The sequence below is a fragment of the Callithrix jacchus genome, chromosome 1 (assembly GCF_049354715.1).
Source record: "Callithrix jacchus isolate 240 chromosome 1, calJac240_pri, whole genome shotgun sequence".
Taxonomy (NCBI): Eukaryota; Metazoa; Chordata; class Mammalia; order Primates; family Cebidae; genus Callithrix; species Callithrix jacchus.
This window is the reverse complement of record NC_133502.1, coordinates 156,436,711-156,455,222: the sequence shown is the minus strand read 5'-3', so window position 1 is coordinate 156,455,222 and position 18,512 is coordinate 156,436,711.

Below are 18,512 nucleotides of genomic sequence, written 5' to 3'. Positions count from 1 at the left end.
GAAGATCTACTTCCAACATGGCTCCCTCTCACAGTGGTTGGCAGGAGGTCCCTGTTGGTGGCTGGATGGCCCTCTTCACGGTGCTGCTGGATGCCCTCATGACATAGTGTCTTGTTTCCCCCAGTTGTGAGTGACGCCAGAGGCAGAGAGCAAGACATAAGTCACTGTGTCTTTTACGACCTATCTCAAAATCACACTCCATCATTTCTGAAATACTCTACTTATGTACTCAGGCCAACCCCATCCAGTGGAGGAGAAAGTGAATACTAGAAGGCTAGGAACATGAGGACTGTCCTGAAGCCTGGCTGTGACAGTCTGACTCCAGCCCCTAGTGGTTCACATGCCTCCCACATGCAAAACTCATTTGCCCTTCCCCAAGGCTCCCCAAATTCTCATTCTATCCAATCAGTCAGCTTGAGGTCTGGAATCTCATCAACTAAATCAGGTTTAGGTGTCAATACATCACCTTGGGTATATTTCTTTAAGTAGAGCTCCTTGATTCTCCTAATCTGAACTCCTGGGAATTAAAGAGAAATTATCTGCCCTGACACAGTGATGGGACAGGCATAGGGTAATGACTAAAGACACTTTAAAAAGTTGTCACCAGAGTTATTCTGAAGTCTAGCTGGGAAAATATTGGAATTTTCTTGATTAGTGTTCAGTCTCACTCGCAGAGCAGAATGACTGTCCATGGTTCTCAGATTTTTCCTACTGCTTCCTTGCAATGGGTAGGTAGCCTAAACAAATAACAAACATGTGTCACTGAGATCTTAAGGGTTGTTTGTTAGCGCGTTGTAACCCATCTTGACTAGCAGCATTATTGGAAGTGGGGAAAGGCATTTAAAGGGAAGAAAGAAAAAGAGAAGCCTGCAGAGGCAGAGGAAGTGAAGTCAGAGATGTGGCCAAGGAGAGAGGAGAAAAACCACCAAACTCCAGGATGAAGGAAGGGAGACTTTAAAGAAGTGGGGAATAATCAACAGTATCAAATTCTTTTGAAAGGTCAAATTAAAAATGCCTTGGGAATGCTTAGGCTTTTAGATTTAAGAAAAAGATGGTTTGAAGAAACAATGGAAAGGAGTATTTCGGTAAAATGGAAAGACCAAAAATCAGATTACAGTGAACTGAAGAGTAAGTAGGAGGTCAAGAATTAGTGGCAGAAAGTATTGGCTGTGAAGGATGATAGCTGGGGTGAACATGGGTATTGGGAAGTTTTGTTAAAATGGGAGGGAGTGAGCATTTTTTACTTTATATGAAGGAACAATTAAGCAAAAAAAAAAAAAAAAGAAAGAAAGAAAAGAGGACAGATGAAGTCCCCGAGAAAGCAACAGGGCATGCATGGGATCTAGAGATAGACAGAAGGAGGGGCACTTCAGCCATAATAACAGGAGAGGAGGAAAGGGTGGGCATTTTCCGCAGAAGTGTCTGGTGTAGATGAGGGAGGATGAGGACAACCTGGCATGTTAGATTATAGCAAGAGGTTCTTCACAGCTGGAGGGCTGGCTGCCCTGGGAGCCAGTGCAGGGAAGCCCATGGAAGGAGAATGAGAGAACAGAAGAGGAAGACAGGTAGGCAAGAGCTAACCCCTGAGGGGCTAGAATGATAAGCTTAGACCTTGTATATAATGCAGATTCCCTTAGAAATTTCAGGCAGCATATGGGACTCACCTTGAAGAGAGGATCGGTGATCAATTACACAGGAGGACAAGGGAGGAGCAAGCAGTAATATTTGTAGTAGCTTGGAAAGCTGTGGGATGTTGACCTACACAGGGACTACAAATAGAGCATCAGGATTCGACATTTATTTTGGCAACCTCAGAATGTATTTGAATTGCTGCAGAGCTGGAAGAACCAGACTCCACGTCATTAATGCAAAGGAGGCCCAGTAGCTCTAGGTTACATAGTCAGGGTCTGTCAGAGCCTCCAAGGCCACGACAAACACAGAGCAAGATGCCAGTGCTGAAAATGGCCTTTCACATTACCAACAGAATTGGAGATCCCCTTGCGAGTGAACCTTTCCTGCATCTAGCTGGTGCCACCAGAACTCAGGGACACATGTAATCCAGGCAAAGGTGTCAGTTTATAAAGATGGAATCTTTAAATGTCAGAATTGGAAGTCATTTTATAGCTGACCTGGCCCTGGTGCCAGTGGAAAAGTGGGGTGATGGCCGGGTATATTACCTTGAACACATCACTGACTATCTGAGCCTTAGATTCCTCTAGAGAATGCCTATCTAAAAAGGTTACTGTAAAGATTAGTGACACTTTTTGGGTTAAAAACACAACGGATGCTTTTTAAAGCATTTTACAAATGTTAACAAATTCAACCCTCATAACCATTGTATGGCAGAAAATTATTATTCCTATTTTTAAAATGGAAAAACTGAGTCCCCAGGAGAAGGGACTTGGCCAAAGCCACCTAAGCATTTACAGGCAGAACCAGGACCAGCACACAGTCCTCCTGACCTCAGGACCTGTGCTTTTTGTGCTTTCAATGGAACAAACAGAGACGTTGCCAGCTACATCTTCATGTACCTGTACACGACTTGTTTCCAGGATGTGGCTTCTGCCCGAGGAAATGCTGAGAACACTGTGATGTTACACAGAAGCTTCTATTAGTGTTGCACAAACATCCTCTTTCCAGGCCCTTGGCCAGTTGTGTGCTAATGCTGTTCACTCCACTCTGTGCAGGGAAATAGACGCCCCAGAGGCTGCTGGCATCAAGCAGTTTCTGAGATTATGGAACCTCATGTCCTGAGAGAACTACCAGCTGGGGTCTACCCTTTCTGACCTTGGTAATCTTGAAAGAACTTTTCTGCATTGAATATTTCTCATTTCTTTTCTTAATTAATTTGTTCATTCATTCATTTTAAGAAAGCCACCAGCTAGAATTATGGAATTATCACAGTAATTTCAAGCAATCAATATTTTCCTGCTTATATGGTAAATATAAAAATTTGTATTCCTCATTTGTCTCCTGCAGAAATAGAAAGAGTTGGTAACTAGCTTTTAGGTATAAATAAAAATTATAGAATCACTGGGTTAGAAAAGTCCACTAGAATCAACTAACACGGGTTGCCAGGGTTGTTAACAACCCTACACTCTATCTGGTCCAGCTGCTCATTTGATGCTCAGAGCGTCTCCACCCCTCTGTTGAATGGACATAAACCAGCAATCTGCTCATTGCTTCCAGTGATGAGCATTTCACTGTCTCTTGAGTTGGCCAAATCTCCATCCAGAAATCTCTGAATGCTAGAATCTCTTTATTATTCTGAGCCCAAGGATTTCCTTCTGCATTGTCTACCTACTGGTACTAGTCCCAATTTACTAAATGAGTGACTCTGTAAAGTCTCTTACCAATATTATGGACAACAGAATCTGAGTTATTACTGTCTCCCAGAAATATCTCCTGCTGTTTCTTTGTTTAAAATGGAAATAGCTCTCTTGCTCTTCACCATCAAAGTCTTTTCTTCCCCAAACTTCAAATAAAGTACTTTCATGATTTCAAAGCTTTTCATATTCTAAGTGACCTAATTGTTTTATGGAAGGAGAAAAGAATGGAGCCACCCAAACCCTTCCACGTGCAGATATTTGGGGAACACCTGGTACCTGGGAAGTATTAAGCCAGGTCCTGGTCACAGGAGGAAATGATTTGGATAATCATGTCTGGTGCTGGACACCATCATTCTGCTATTCTGCATGGACCCAGGAACCAGCCCGTGTCTCAGATCAAAGGAACAGTCCTGGCCGCAGGGGAGCTAGTGGGGAATCACTTGAAGGGAGGCAGTCAGACAGCGACAGTGAGACAGTGAGTGGGCGGGAAAGCAGGTTTCCTGGGAAAGACTGGCTATGTGATTTGTGGGACCCAGTACAAATAAAAAATGCAGGTGTCGTTAAAACTATGAAGAGTTTAAGATGGCAACAGCAAAGTATTAAGCAAAGCAACGAGCCCTGAGCCCTGGTCAGCCATGCAGGAGCCACAGCAAGCCTCTGGGCTATGTGGTTGCTTCCATTTGTTCTGTTCAGGGAACCTTAAGGTATGTAGGGCATGGGAGGCAAAAGAAGGACCCTCCTCATCCTCTCCCTGAGACCCTATGGAAAGATAACAGGCCCAGGTCTCCCCACCTCCTATTTAGTGCATTTCTTACCCATTCATACTATTTGCTCATATAATGGCAAGAAGGCACTTAAACAGATGAGAATAAATGCTCATAACCACTTTCCAAAGTTTTTCCAAAAGGAAGCGGTATATAAAATGGAGGGGATAACAGAATCTATCATCTAATTCTGAAGTCTACCACTACCCTCTAGCGACTCACTAGGATGCCACTTAAAGTCTCTAAGTCACACATGCCTCATCTCTGCGGTGGGAGTGATAAAGAGGAGATTGTCTTTATGTCATAGGCAGCACTAGATAAAAATAGTACATGTTAGTGTAAAAAAAGTGCAAGCATTTTGTTAGTATTTTGTTGAGATAAGAAGATGGAAGAGAAGAGAGGAGAAGGGAGATGAAGAAAGGAAGGAGGGAAGATAGAACAGGGCATGGCCATTCATGCCGTGTTTTGGCCTAGAATGTCCTTTCTCCCTATGAAGGCATATCCTCCACATGGATGAAGTAGCTCTCTTCTCAAACGACTTGTTCCCTTTCTCTGGGCTTCTCTCAGCCATGGGCCTCATTTGGGAGCTGTGAGCATCTGCTTTCTTTTCTGCCTCTTGATCTGGTGCTCCTGGTAGACTTGCTCTCTGACTCAACTCACCTGTGTCCCAGGCTGTAACCAGTGCTTGCCCAGAGGAGGTGCTCTGCTTATACTTACTGAAGAAAGTAAGAGAGAAAGGAGCAAAAAAGCAATGATTATGTTACTGGAAAAGGGTCCGATCCAGACCCCAAGAGAGGGTTCTTGGATCTCACACAAGAAAGAATTTGGGGTGAGTCCACAGAGTAAAGTGAAAGCAAGTTTATTTAAAAAGTAAAGGAATCAAAGAATGGCTGCCCCATAGACAGAGCAGTCCTGAGTGCTGCTGGTTGGCTACTGGTTATTTCTTGATTATATGCTAAACAAAATGTGGATTATTCATGAGCTTTCCAGGAAAGGAGTGGGCAATTCATGGAACTGAGAATTCCTCCCCTTTTGAGATCATATAGGGTTGCTTCCCGATCTTGCTGTGGCATTTGTAAAGGATCATGGCATTGGTGGGAGTGTACTTTAGCATGCTAATGTATTATAATTAGTACATAATGAGCAGTGAGACAACCAGATGTCACTTCCATTGCCATCTTGGTTTTGGTATGTTTTGGCCAGCTTCTTTATCACATCCTTTTATCAGCAAGGTCTTTGTGACCTGTATCTTGTGCCGACCTCCTATCTCATCCTGTGACTTGGAATGCCTTACCTCCTGAAAATGCAGCCCAGTAGGTCTCAGCTTTATATTACCCAGCCCCTATTCAAGATGGAGCTGCTCTGGTTCAAATGCCTCTGACAATTATGAATGAGAAAGACCTGCTAGATGCCAATTTTACTGGGCAATTGGTTTATTGTGGAGTTACTCCTTATAGTGGGGCCAGTTTTTCAATAACTTCGAATCACTCAGGCCCATCAAGCATCCTCTCTCTCTCTCCACAAGACCCAATTTGTAGCTCCATCTGACCACAAGGTATATCTTGGAAAGACGCAAAAAAAGAAATATGACAGGAGGTGTGACAAAGATGGGGAAAGAGATGTTACCATCTTCTGCCCACCTCCCACCCTACCAGCCACCAAATCCCAACTATGGGCCAAGGCAGGGTAAGAGACTCAGAAAATCCCTGTCCTGAGCAAGTCCAGGCAAGGCACTAGGCAGAGGAGGAGGGAGAAGAGTGGAAAGGGAGAGCTGGAGGGGCAAGGATGGAGGGTGTGAGGCATTTGGGTAATTGCTAACCTGTGGTTAAAGGGGCAGAGTGGAGGCTGAGATCTGAGGTCAGGATTCCAGAGCTTCACAGCAAGTTCCCTTTGACACAGGCAGAGTGGTCAAGGCTGAAACTGCAGGTTTAGAACACCCACTCCAGTTCTTGCAGTGGATGGTCCCACAGGGCTTTTATTATAGAAATATAAAAGCTTAGCTTCTCCTTAGGCACTTAAAATCACATAGCCCACCCAGCATGGAGTGGGGTTTGCTGGATTCATGACAGGGTGACTCCTAAATCAACCCTCATCTCAACTGTACCCTTCTCACCAATGCCCCCAGATTTGCACCCCCTCCTGAAGTCCTCATCTCAGTTCATGGACCATATCAAAGTCATCCCAGCCAGAAATGAGACTTTTCCTCCATTCCTACCTCACTCCTGTTCCTTCAACCTCCCATGAACAATTCTATGAGTTCTGCTTGTCCATTCCCCTGGCACCACTCCATTCAGGTCATCATCATCTTAAGCTTGAAGCATTGCAACAGTTTCTGTTCCTTCTTCCTGCCCTTGACCTCCTCTCTTCAGTCTTCTAGGCTATAGCCGGTGACTGATCTACAATATAGTCCTGATCATGTTCCTTCCCAATCAAGCATTGCCATACTGCCTTTGGCATTACAGAATCAACTCCTTGGCCCGACTTTTAAGGCACTGTGTGATCTGTCCCCATGGTGTCCACCCTCATCCCTTCCCACTCTGTCCATATACCCCAGGCATCAACCACATGATGTGTTGACAAAAGCACAAATATCTGCTTTTTTACACCTTTATGCCTTTACTTGGGACATTTCCTCTGCCAGGAGTGTAGTCCTGCTCCATGTCTGCCTGATAAATTCCCACTGGGCCCTTTTGACAAGCTTGGCTAAATTGTTCCATCTTCACTAAACTCCAAGCCTCCAGTGGAATTCCAACTCCTCAATCCACAGGACTTATTTAGAGTACCAAACACCTTGCATGCTAATTAGTTGTCTGTGTCTGTCAAGTCCCCTCCCTGGAGACTGAAAACTCCACAAAAGCAAAGACTACCTCATTCACTTTAGAATAGAAATCAGTGGATGGTTATTGATCTGAATTGCTTTGCAGTAGGCCTGGCACCTGGTACTCACCGTGACTGGAGACCAATTTCCAAATTAAAATACACCAGGGACACTCTGTCTTTCTTTACATCAAATCTCCCTGGCAGATCCTCTGAGGAAAGAGAAAATATTAGCATGGGCAAGTACATTACCGTAAGTGGCACATCAGGTTCTTAATTAGGAGATAAACATCTGGAACACATGCATTTCCTCGGTTACAGTGTATACTGAGAGCCAGCAGACAAGTCACAGAGAATGAGTTTCAGGCCACACTGCCAGGGACAGGTGGCTGTCTATCAATGCAGTTGTATAATGTCTGCATGCTTGTCTAAGGGAATGTGGATAAGTGGGCAGGGACTCAGGCATCACGTTTTTCCTGAAGCGTCAGAGCTGCAAGTTCCAGAAAGGCAGAACAACCTGGTCAAGAAGAGATCAAAATGGCCAATTTAGTAAAGGGCTGTTGGGCATCCTGATACATACAGACATTTGGGGAAAATGTTTTCAGCTGCTACTTAGAAGATGCCCTATTTTATCAGTCTCTTTCCTCACTGGGTTACCATTTATCCACTCTCCAGTTATAAAACCCACTCAGCCTTAGGTAAAATTCTGCAAAGTTCTGTCTTCCACATGGTCTCATGATAGGTGAGGTGGGGAGCGAGCTGAGGATCATAGGAAGTGTTGTGGCCAGGGTTACCCAGCAAGGGAGTGGCAAGTGACAAAGCAAAATCCACAGCTAATTCTATTAATCCAATGCCCTTTTCTCCTGTGAAATCTGCTGGATTGAATAGTGAACCCCGCCTCCCTAAAATTCATGTCCACTGGTAACTCAGGATGTGAGCTTATAAGGGTATTTGTGCATAGGATTAAGGTAATCTCAAAATGAGATCATCCTGGATTCGAGTGGGCCTTAAATTCAATGACAAGTGTCCTTATGAGTCTATAAGTCATGGATTTCCAAGGACTTCCGTCAGGGACCAGCAACTAGTGGAGAGTCCAGAAATGGATTCCTCCTGAGAGCCTCTGGAAGGAACCAAACCTTAACAACACCTTGATGTTGGACTTATGGCCTCTAGAACTGGAAACATATACATTCCTGTTGCTTTAAGATACCAGGCTGGTGGTCATTCATTACAGCAGCCACTGGACACTAATGCATCATCTGAGTTACCCTTTGCTGCCAATTGCAAACAAGAGGTTCGAAAACCCCTAACACGAGCAAGCCATTAAAAATTACTTTCGGCTGGGCACAGTGGCTCATGTTTGTATTCCCAGCACTTTGGGAGGCTGAGGCAGGTGGATCATGAGGTCAGGAGATCAAGACCATCCTGGCTAACACAGTGAAATGCTGTCTCTACTAAAAATACAAAAAATGATCCAGGCATGGTGGCACACGTCTATAGTCCCAGCTACTTGGGAGGCTGAGGCAGAAGAATCACTTGAACCAAGAAGGCAGAGGTTGCAGTGAGCTGAGATTGCACCACTGCACTTCAGCTTGGGCAACAGAGTGAGACGCCATCTCAAAAAAAAAAAAAATTACCTTTCATTTCATTTCATCCTTGAATGGAAATAAAATCTCATCAATGCCTTCTTCAGATCATCATCAAGGAAGACAGAGTTTGAAAGAGAAGATGGGGAAGGGAAAAAAAGTATGGTGGCCTACTATGTGTCATCAATAAGAGCCACTTAACTGCTAATCAAATTAGCATTATCAGTAGTGTTTGACCCTATTTTATAAAGGAAGTAAACAAGACTTTAGAGAGATGCAATCTAAGATTGAAATCCATATTGACTGATGATGGCAAATTCTATGTCCTGCAGGAATGGGTTGATGCTATTTGCTTCCTCCTCAAGGGTCTCTGGATCTGGGGTCCACAATCATGCCCTACACACAGGAGCCTGGAGCCTGAATTCTCAGATAGCCTCAGCCCAGCTAACTCTGTGCCTCACTCTTCTCCCTCATTCACCTACAGCATCTGCTTGGGTCTTAGGTAAATCTCTTCTCCCCAGCATAATTGCAGTAGAGACCCCAGGCTCTTCTCAAGGGACTAAGTCCAGGAGCCTTAAATCCTTCAGTCCGGAGACAGGGTCTGACATAGGACTTCATACATACTTAGCACTAATCCCATAGAAATGTCTATGCTGGGCTCCCTGCAAGAGGGGGATTTGCTTTACTTAATCCCTCTGGGCCTCAATGTCCCCTTAGGTAAAATATAGATGAAGTAGTATGCTTTAATTTGGGCCTCATTCTGCCAATTACCCCTAAAGTCACTTTTCCCCTCCAAGTCTTCTGCATAAGGTTTGAGCAGCCATGAGAAGTTACACACTGAAAATGTGCATTCAAAAGCTATGCAGAGGTTAGTGGTAATTCTTCAACAAAGCTAATCATATTTAATTAAACAGCACATGCCAAAGAGCTATGCAGAGTTTAGCGGTTGTTGTTCAACAAATCTAATAGAATGTGATTTGGACTATTTCTTTAGCTGCCAAAATATTTTTGATAGCCCCGCACAGCACCTAAGAGTTCAGGCAGACAGCCTGGATTGAATCCCAGCCCTGCTATTTTTCAGCAGTGTGATCTCTGGCAAGTAACCTAATCTCTCTGTTGCTTAGTTTTCTCATCTGGAAAGCTAGAAAACACTAGTCCTTCCTCATGGGGCTATTAGGAAGATTAAATAAACTAGTACATATAAAGTGCTTAAACAGGACTTGGTACTAGGGAACAGTGAATGAATATTGGCTTCTTCACATTTACAATTTTCAAAAATACCTTTTTGTTTCTAATGATTTTGTAGTCATAGGAAATGGTCGAGACTGGGCCTTGCTGTTCATCTGCTGATGTCACCTAACATTTGGACAGGAACTAAGAATGCACTTCCCTAAAGTATAGGTTGATCACTATACAATAACCCAAAAGGATTTTCTTCTTTAGAACTGAAAATGGAAGGATGGCTTCTTATGAAGTCTCTACCTTGAGTGGAAAATCTACTCTACTACCTAGGGCTTTGTGCTTTGGGGCACATTACTTCTCTTTTGTGAGCTTCAATTTATTAATCTGTAAAATGGGCACGTAGGTGCATGTGTTTGTGGATGGTGGGAAGGGTGGGGAGATATGGTGATTGGATTGGGTGATGAGCTTACTTTTATCACTTTGAGGTCATATCTGTCATGCAGTAGACGCTGTGGATTCCCAAAGTCATCAGGGCATCTCCATCAGGTGGCCTTGAATGTATGGCCAGGATAATGACAGAAACTGTCCAGTTCAAGCCAACATCAGGACCAGGACCAGGCATCGGACTTTGGAGGTAGCCAGGCAGAGAGAAGACAGATCTGCTCAGGTCTTTGGGGCCAGATGAGCTGTTGGATGATACACAGGCAGGGCCTCTCAACGTCCAGTATGGAGGCCAGCATAAGAACCAGCAGGTGGGACTCTACCTAAGCCATGCTCTGGTCAGGAACAGAGCAACATGCTGAGCCAAACCCTGGAAAGTCGCTGGTGTCGGGAACTCAGGATAGCCTATGTGTGCTGCTTGCCCTGCTAATAGAGCCCTGCAAAACCCAAGGTGCTTTCTGTAAGGCTAACCTCTCCCAAACTTCTGAACAACCACGTTTTAAAGACTCAAATCCCAGGAGTGTTAATCCACAGACAAAATCTTTTTTGTTCATTGGTCCTCTGAGAATGACATGAAGAAATGACTCAACCACATAACCAACTTCCAAGTTTGGGGTTGAGGTGTGAGTCACCACCCATCACACTTGCTGGGTAACCTTATATGAAATATTCCATCTCTCAGCTTCTGTTTCCTCATCTGGCAAATGAGAAGGGTATTTAGGATCAGTTGATCTCTAAATATCTTCCTGCTCTAGAATTCTGCAATTTCAGTTTTTTATATAAAATCTCAGTGTTTGTGCAGAGTCCCAGCCCATATAAAATAGAACATTCCCTATACTTTTCTTAATAATCTTAAAGGGAAAGTGAGATTTTAATAGGTGTCCCTAGCTGTATAAAATGTACATTCACCTGGCTGCTTTCTTCACAGAGAAACTTTGGAAAATGCTTACTACTTTACCTAAAGAACACAAGTTTTGGAATTAAAGGATTTGGAACTGAAAAGTTTCCTACTGTGCTCCCAATTATGTCATTCTGTTCTTAGCCTTTTAACACTCCTGTGCACTCTACCCAGGAAGCACTCAAAAAGCCAGCATGGACATCAGTTTCTTAAGTATTTCCCAGCATTATGTTCCAGTACTCTCTTGATTTGGTTCTTCTCAAAATTTTCAATTTTTTGACATCTCTAGTCCTTATTGTTTTAAGGATCCCATTTATACAGATATCCTACAGTGGTGGCCTTTACTTTGGACATTTGGCTCAAACCCTATAGACTGCCTGGCTTCCAGTAGCAGCAGCTACTCTGCAGAAGAGGTGCCCATCCCAAGGAACCCTCCTGCCTCTCTCCTTTTCTTCTCCCAAGTCTCTTTTTCAAGAAAGGACTTTATGAATAACCTTATCTCTCAAGTTGGCATGATACTATAATACATTACCTAGCAAATGTTGCAAAGGGGGCATTGTGAATAGAAAACAGCCACCTGGACTTTGTTGATTTGAATACTGGTTCAGAACACTGGAGAAGGCAGCCAATGGGCTGGGGTCTACTCTTGGCCCATTTGGTGCCCAGAGGAAAGCCTTCCCTCCACACATGCTGTTCTCACCTTCGGAGAAGGCAAATTCCAGAATCTGCCAGCTCTCTGCCTCAGAGGGTTCATGATGGGGTTCCTCATAATACAATGGGGAATTCAAAACATACAGTGTGGCATAAAATATCAATTGAGCCCAGGTCCTGAGTGCTTTGCATGCTGGAGAGGGAAGAGGGAAGTGGTGGGAAGGGGTGTAATTTGTGTGGAGGAATGGCAGATGTGGTTGATCCACTTTGGATTTATCTGCCCATCTGGACTTTCAAAAGAAAAGAAAGTGGTGTGGTAACAATTTCATAGCAAAGGCCACAGGCTGGTTAATCTTCAGGGATTTTTTTGAGTTAACTTCTGAAAACGTTGATTTGGCCTATTGGTTTCATATTAATTGGTTCTGACTAGCTGGAGCACTGCCAGAGAAATCCCAGCACGTTGCACGTTGCAGTTGTCAATCGGCCTTCTTCGGCGCTCTCTGGGGTGCAGCATGGCTGTATGGCTTCTGGCGCGGCACGTGGGCCCTTTCCTAGGAAGCCCTTTGGGGCAGACTCAGGGATTCTGGAATGGGAGGAAAGTTGATGATGAGGGCAAAAATCTCAGTGTGCAATGTTAGCTATTCTGGAAACTGAGCCCATTTCATTTGGGACTTGGGCCAAGCTGCTGAGCTTCAAAGAGAAATTCAGAAAGAGAGAGGGGTGTGGAGGAAGGGAGAGAGAGAAGAAAAGAGACTCTGAGAAAGAGAGTCAGAGGAAGAACAGAGAGGGTGACAGAAAGAAAACAGAAAGGCAGAGAAATGGGAAATCAAGAGATGCAGAGACAGAGTGAGAGATACAAACTTACAGAGACAGAGACACAAAGAGAGTCAGACACAAATAGAAGCAGAGAAAGACAGTGGGAAAACAAAGACTCAGAGACAAAAAAAGACAAATGAAACAGATAGAGACACAGAGATCAGAGAGGCAGAGAGAGACGCAGAGAGACAGAGAAACAAAGAAAGAGACAGAGATGCATATAAAGAGAGACCGAGACAGAGGTTGATGGGTAAGAGACCCTTCTACCAATAGCGGAAACAGAAATGTCAAGAGCCCACACAAGTGCAGAGATAGAGAGAGAATGAGAGCAAGGGCCCAGGCCCAGAGAAACTCAGGGGGCCCTAAGAACAGCCGCACACTGGGGCTGCCCACCCCCTGTGGCTCACCCAAGACAGGTCTTTGGGGAATCACTTGGGGTCTTGAAGCCCCCCCAGGAACCAGGGCAGCCGTGGCCCCAGTGCAGTTCAGATCCCAGGGCCTGCAGAACCGGTTAGTGTGTTGTGTGATGGAACAATGACTGAATCATGAATAACTGAAAGCAAAACAGGAGAACAAAGCGGGGAGGAAAAAAACCCACAGGAATAGTTTGGAATCCCAATTTCCTACGTGCAGTTGCTAAGCAGTTCCCTGCGGTGTGTGTCTCTCTCTGGGTCTAGAGAAGTACAAGGACTATGAGAAAAGCAGGTGTCGGGGATGTCTGCTGTGTGGTCTCCAAGTTTTCTGGCGCGAAGGGGGCTGTTCTTCTTGGGAGGTCAGGAAAAATGCAACTATCCTGAGACACAAAATAAAAAGGGACTGACTTCTGAGTTGTAGTTGCCCGTTTCCCTCAAGGCCACTCATTAAACCACAGGAGGAAGTGAAAGGTAGCCCTTTACTATCTCAGGAACGTACAGTCTGTGCCTTAGATCAGGGAACTGGGTCACTTGGGCTTCCCCCTTCTTGTTGCTCTGTGGGTCGCTGAAGCCCCCGCTGCCTCCACACCATGGCTGTCACCCTGGTTATCCCAGGCCAGGACAATGTCACCCTGCAGTCTTTGTGCCTCCAGCCTAGACTCTTTTCCTCAGACTCAAATCCAACCACATCACCTAAAGGCAGGGGCTGCATTCCACTCATCTCTTTGAGCCACTACTTAGCAGAGCACAGAGTGAGGGTTTGGTTTCAGTTTTATCTCATTGAAAACACCAGTGTGACCAAGTCACAGATTTCCAGCATCTAGTTATCAGGACCACCTGCCATATCACAGATGCGTGCACTCAGAAACAAACTGGGAGAGACCCTTGAGCAAGTTCCCACTTCATGCCTGTTCATTATTGGTGAAGGTTTTGGTCATTCATAACCCACAGTTTTGAACTGTTTGAGGTTCATTCTCAGCTTTCCACCCCAACCTCTTTGGTTATTGTCGCTCAATGGGGATGTGCCAATGCTGAGTTCAGACACATCAGACATGCCAATGGGCTGCAGCTAGAGCCTCAAGCCACAGCGTGTGAGATTTTAATTTATTTGGGACTTTGTGAATTCTGGTTGTTTTGACTGTAAGCAACAGATGAACTGGATAACTAGAGAAAAATAAACCAAAAAAGAAACTTTGGCAGAGTATGGTGGCTCATGCCTATAATCCCAGCACTTTGGGAGGCCTAGGTAGATGGATCACCTGAGGTCAGGAGTTTGAGACCAGCCTGGCCAACTTGGCAAAGCCCCATCTCTACTAAAAATACAAAAATTAGCCGAGTGTGATGGTAGGTGGCTGTAATCACAGCTACTTGGGAGGCTGAGGCAGGAGAACTGCTTGAGCCTGGGAGGTGGAGGTTGCAGTTAGCAGTGATCAGGCCATTGTACTCCAGCCTGGTGACAAGAGCAAAACTCTCTCTTTAAAAAAAAAAAAAGAAAGAAAGAAAAAGAAAATTTATTGGAAAGATTAGTTCACAGGAAAGACAGTTGAGAGATAAAAGAGGATGCAGGACAGCCCTGAAGATTTAAGTTGCCAGAGTCGGGGGACAAGCTTCTCCCATCTCAGCCCTGGGATGCACAAGCCCTCCTTGCCTTCCACCTTGTGTCACTGTGCTCAGAATTTCTACAAAAGAGTCTGAGGGGTACAGACTGGGAAAAGTGTCTCCCCTTGGCCAAGAGAGGAGAGAACCTCTTGATTAAAAATCCCACCAAGCCTGATTCACAGTCTCACAATGATAGCATGAAATGGAGGCGGAGAATCTCCCTAAAGAACAATTTTTGTGATATTATGACAAGAGGAGGGAAGGGGTACCAGGGAAGCCAACAACACCCACTCTGGGAATTTCATGAATCTGCCCAGGTCCCCCAGCAAGGTGATAGGAAGGCTCGTTCTGTGTGTCCTGCAGCACTTAGGATGAATGTAGGCCTCCTGTTCAAGTTGTCTGGGGGACATGCTGAGGAGGTAGGGCATCAAAGAGCCCTAGCTTTTAGGGAGAGAAAAAGAAGAGACGGCTCCGGGGCTTGGTTTGTGGGAAAATATTCAGGGAGGAACAAAGGAATGGGTGTTGGTGATCACCTGAGCCTGGGCAGCAATTAGGGAGGGTGGGGACGGATCTGTCTGCAGAGCATCTCTGCAAGAGCCCTCAGTCAATGCTGTTTCCCTGACTCCGAGGCAGAAGCACAAAGAAGAATGCAGGATCAGGGCCTGTTTTTTCCTTTGCTTTGATTTAAAACTCCAGTTCTGTATAGGCCAATGTGCTTCCCTGCAACAAATTTGTATGAGACTCTGCGAAGGTATTTTTAAAGACAACAGTCCCAGACATTCAAAATGATCTTACCCTTTGGCAACAGTTATACAGTTCATGTAGCTGAGATGGATCAAGGCCACAGGGTGGCACCTTTAATATGTCAGTGAACACCCACTGCCCACCAGGACCTTGTCCCCAACTCTCTCCTAGTGAAATACACCATGAACGCCTTGACCTTGGCTGCATGGGAACAATGGGTCCAGGCAAGGAGGAGGGTCAAGGGATCGTCCCCACTGTGTTTCCCATTTACAGTATTCCAAAGGGCTTTGGTTTAAGAAAAACAAAGGCTTTCTGCATAGAAACAGATACCACTCCCAATTATAAGCATCAAATTTGAAACTTGGCAGATCTTCACGCTGAACACCTGGGCCACTCTGGCTGCTGCCAGTGGCTCAAGGAATGTACATCTATTTCAGTTCAGCCCACACAATAATTAAAAGGACAATTTGCTTCTCCATAAAGAATCACAGAATGTAGCCTCAAACCACATAAAAGCCATTGGTGCACTCGCTGCAGTTTGGCCCTTCCTGGCCAGCCACAGTCTGGTCTGGGAATGGTGAGTGCTTTGTCTGGTGGTGCTTTATTGACTTTCAGGGGCAGCAAGGTGGTGGGGAGTCCCCTGAGTCTCCTCCTTGCCTGGCCCCATTGTTCCCATGCAGCCACTGTGAATTGCAGTTTTCCCATCTGCAAATTGTAAATAAGAGTTCTAACTCTGTCTTTCTCAGGGTTATGGTGCAGATCAAAAATTAAAAAAAATACATGTGACATCACTTCAAACAATATAAGGGTTCTGTCCAAATAAACGGTCTATTTGTTCGTACCTCTTTGACCTCTGTGAATGTAACATTAGCATTTCTCTAGAAGTACACACCAAGAGCAAATAGAAGGGTAGAATTCAAAAGCACCTTGGGAAGAGGGGAAAAGAATATAATAGAGAAAACATGAGCAAAATTAGTAGTTCTACACTTTAACACAACTTGAAGCCAATGGTTTGTTGGTAAATATTTAACAACCAGCTCTCTGGAGAAAAAAAAAAAGGCCGGAGTTATAGTATTTACCAATTTCCCTTGTGTAAATACTGCCAACCAGAACCAATTTTGAGATATCAATGTGACATCGATTGGCTAGCAAAACTAAAAATTTAACAACTCTCACTTTCTCTCTTGCTCTCTCTCCAATAGGAGCTGCCTCTGGCATGCCACTATCCTAAGTTGTAACCAGAGTTGTCCTGCAACACAGAAGCCTTTGGATTTCAGAGCCCACTGACTGAGGAAAGCAGAACTGGAGAGCCCTAAAGGGTACTCCTCCTCCATGCTGCATGCATGAGGAAACTTGAAGGGGTGAGACCCTTTTCCACAGTGATGTTGACTCAGGGCCTCTGTTTGATCTCCCCTGACCAGTCTGATGAGAAAAGCCCTCCCAGCCTGGACCAGGGAAGAGGAGAGTCCTTTCTGTTTGCACATTTCATATGCCCATTTCTTTTGCCCATCTTTATCTCTCACTGCTTGCCCTGTACCACAGTGTGGCTTCAAGGATCTGTTCATTACACTGTTTTCCCTCAAGTAGAAAAATGAATGTAATACGGTAACAGCTCTGGTGGAGTGAAACAGAACATTCTAGATTGGTTTCACCCAGGCTAAGGAGCTTAGGAGAGACACCCAAGTTTTTGCATTAGAAAAGCATGCCTCCTGCTCATAAATGGCATTAGTAGAATGCTGTGATGTTTGCAGATGTATTCATAAATGTGCTTATGTAATCCACACAGCAGCCCCAGAAGCAGATATGGGGAGGACTCTCACGCTCCCCTCCTACCATCATCCTCTTTTGCATGGACAAAGAAGAAAGAAAACAACTACAACCCAAGAAGAGATAACAAGAATGAGTTGTATTATGGATACTTTATTGAATTGATACCAAAATTTTGAGACTTTGATCCCCAAGAAGGTTTTGTATTAGTTATTGCTTATTTTTAAAGTGAGGGAAAAAATATGTTCCTGGTCAATTTCTCATTGTCATTGGTCAGTTCAGGAGTCCCTGGGGGACGTCCTTAACTGTGGAGTAAAAGCACAATAGCCATGAATGTCCTCACAATTCCTAGAGGCAATACAAGATTTTTAATCCATCCCCAGGTGGTGGCTCACTCTTATAATCCCACATCTTTGGGAGGCCGAAGCAGGCAAATCATCTAGAGGTCAGAAGTTCAAGACCAGCCTAGCCAATATGGTGAAACCCTGTCTCCACTAAAAATGCAAAAATTAGCCAGGTGTGGTGGTGCATGCTTGTAGTACCAGCTAATCAGAAGGCTGAGGCATGAGAGTTGCTTGAATCAAGGAGGCAGGGGTTGCAGAGAGCCAAGATCACACTACTGTACTCCAGCCTGGATAAGTGGCTTTTGGAGCTAAAAATAGATTCCAAGATGTGTGTGTGCGTGTGCGTGTGCGTGTGTGTGTGTGTGGTTTTTTTAACCTTTCTCAGTATTTGTGAAATGGCAATACCACAGCCTCCTTCAGAGAGCACCGTGACATTAATGACCTGAACAGGTGGATGGCTGATGGTGCCTGTGTAGTTAGTGGCAGTCCTCACCCCACAGTCAGTTCTCCTTCTGTACCCAGTTCCTCTGCACCAGTTGTGGTCATTGGTGACAAATGAGCCACACAGTCATCTTTCTTTTTATCAGTAACAACCTGGCAAAGATCTCCTTGCAGAATCATCTTGGGGGCAGCTGGGGTATTATCAATTTCCGTATCCCTGGACCTGGCTTTCTAGGTGGGCTATGATATCAGGACATGGGAAAGTTGAGAGGCTCTCAGATCTAAGTTGTGCCTCTGAAGGATCTGTTGTTAGCAGACAATTAATACAGGAGCTCAGAGATCTCCAAAATAATGAATCAATCTCTCTCTCTCTCTCTCCACTCCCCCCTCAACTTATGCGATACCAGACATCCAGCCCAAATCCTCTAATAGTTGTACTTGGGAAACTGAAGGACTTTCCAGGGCCCCAGGAATCCTTACTAACTTGTCTTATTGAAAAAGATTCTGTGGTTTCAAGCCTGCAGAGCTGTGGCTTAGGTAAGGAGCCTTGGTTCATTTCACACCATGTGGAGATACAGCCCAAGAGAGTGAAAGGGCTTCTCTAAATGGTGGAACAATTTAATCCCCAAACATTAGCTAGGGGAGAAATGACTGCAGAGGATAAATTCTTTCTGACATCCAAATAAAAAGTGACAGTGCCCATTCATTTCCTGGAAATTT